General features: G+C 37.4%; 1 non-coding gene across 1 annotated transcript; it reads right to left on the bottom strand.

The window, feature by feature from the left end:
• Nucleotides 1-942: 942 nt before the first annotated feature.
• Nucleotides 943-1047, bottom strand: LOC121205416 (small nucleolar RNA R71). Its single transcript, XR_005900494.1, has one exon. It is a non-coding gene; the product is annotated as a small nucleolar RNA R71 (small nucleolar RNA).
• Nucleotides 1048-2521: the final 1474 nt, after the last annotated feature.

Raw genomic sequence — 2521 nt, 5'->3', positions numbered from 1 at the left:
GATAATTAGTTAGTTAAAACAAAAACCTCTTTATTCTTAGGCTAGATAATAAAAAGACAGTCATTACTAGTACTTTTAATTCCTTTGGGTTCGACAGTCCGGTCTTGCTAAAACTATACTACTGTTCGATAGGTACACTTGCCTACATCGCGATTATAGTTAGTTCAAGAACGAGTAATTATAAATATTTAAAACCTATCACGAAATCACGCGATCAAGTTTTTGGCGCCGTTGCCGGGGAACTGAAATATTAGGAACACTCAATTTTTATTTCTTTAGCCATTTATTTTTCGCGCACTTTAATTTATTATTATTTATTAATTTACTTTTTCCTTCTCTTGGTAGGTTTTTTATAATTTATGACTAGATGAAATCCGTCAGGACCATTACTTTTTGACGAAGAAATCGATCGTACAGTTCGCAGAAATCAAAGAGAAATAAGGTGAAGCTTAAGATACAGAGAGAATGAGCAAGAAGACGATACTCAACCCCCAACCGAAAAGATGGCTGAAAACTAATGCAATCAACTACCTTCTACAATTGTGGTTAATCAAAATCCTGCTCCACGCACTATGTTTGATTATGCTAAACCTTCTTTAACAGGAACTGAATCGAGCATAGTTAGACCTGCTGTAGCTACAAAGACTTTTGAATTAAAACCTAACACTATTCAAATGATACAACAATTTGTTCAGTTTGATGGTTTGCAGGATGAGGATCCCAACGCTCATTTAGCCAACTTCTTAGAACTTTCTTAGAACTATGCGATACATTTAAAATTAATGGTGTCTCTAATGATGTCATTCGTCTTCGGTTATTCCCTTTTTCATTGAGGAACAAAGCTAAACAGTGGTTGAACTCATTACATGAGGGTCAATTACTACTTGGGAACAAATGACCGAAAAATTTTTACTAAAATATTTTCCGTCGGCTAAAATAGCTAAATTACGTAATGATATCTCTTCTTTTGTACAGATGGATTTAGAAACACTCTACGATACATGGGAGATATAAGGACCTTTTGAGAAGGTGCCCTCACCATGGGTTACCGCTTTGGCTACAGGTTCAAACGTTCCATAATGGCCTGAATCCTTCGACTCGACAAATGGTTGACGTAGCTGCTGGCGAAACCATCAATAATAAAACACCTGAAGATGCCTATGAGGTTATAGAGGAGATGTCACTGAATAACTATCAGTGGCAAGTCATGAGGACAAAGCCAACGAAAACAGGCGGCGTTTATAACATCGATTCGGTCACCATGCTCTCTAATCAGGTAGAACTCTTAAATAAAAAGATTGATGGATTTCTGAGTTCTTCACAGGTTCACCCAGTGATGTAGTGTGAAGCAAGTGGAGGTGGAACAAGTCATTCAGAATACCAACCTTATGGCCACAACATGGATAATGAGCAATTAAACTACATGGGTAATAATCCTCGACCTCAAAACAATCCATATAATAACACTTACAATGCAGGTTGGAGGAACCACCCCAATTTCTCGTGGAGCGGTCAAGGAAATCAAAGACCACAACCACCTTCAGGCTACCAACAACCACCCTACCAACAGGAAAAGAAACCAAACCTTGAAGAGATGCTCTCAAAGTTTATTTCGATGTCAGAAACTCGTTTCCAGAACACCTAGACAGCACTTAAAAATCAACAATCGTCGATCCAAGGGCTCGAAATTCAGATAGGCCAGCTTTCCAAATTAATTTTCGAACGACCACAAGGTAGCTTGCCAAGTAATACTGAACCCAACCTAAGGGAACAGCTCAACACAATTAATATTCAAGATGAAGTAGGATTTGTTGAGCCTAAACCAGAACCGAGGCAAGAAGCTGTGGTAAGCAAAGGTCAAGGTGAGGTAGATAACAATAAAAACAAAATAGTGAATGTCAAATATAAACTTCGTGTTCCATACCCCAACGTGACAAGGAATGACCACTCAGATGAACAATTTGGTAAATTCCTTAAACTCTTAAAAAAATTACATATTAACTTACCGTTTATTGAAGCCCTATCATAGATGCCAAATGCAATGAAATTTTTAAAGGAACTTTTAGCAAATAAGCAGAAGTTGGATGAGGCATCGAACGTGGAGCTAAACGCAATTTGCTCAGCTATTCTCCAAAATAGACTACCGAACAAACTAAAAGATCCAGGGAGTTTTACAATTCCTTGCTTAATTGGTAGTTTAGATGTTAATAATGCAATAGCTGATTTAGGGGCTAGTATTAACGTCATGCCCTACAAAATGTTTAAGCAATTATGCCTCGAGAAACCCAAACAAACTAGGATGAGCATTCAATTAGCAGATAAAACTATAAGGTTCCCTAGGGGTATTATTGAAGATGTACTAGTTAAAATCGATAAATTTATATTTCCCGTTGACTTTATTGTTCTAGATATAGAGGAGGATAGCAACACTCCTTTAATTCTAGGAAGGCCCTTTTTAGCAACTGATAAAACAATTATTGATGTTGGCACAGGTGAACTCACACTCCGTGTGGGAGACGAA

Source organism: Gossypium hirsutum, chromosome A08 (assembly GCF_007990345.1).
Source record: "Gossypium hirsutum isolate 1008001.06 chromosome A08, Gossypium_hirsutum_v2.1, whole genome shotgun sequence".
NCBI lineage: Eukaryota > Viridiplantae > Streptophyta > Magnoliopsida > Malvales > Malvaceae > Gossypium > Gossypium hirsutum.
This window is presented reverse-complemented; position numbering and strand designations above follow the sequence as displayed.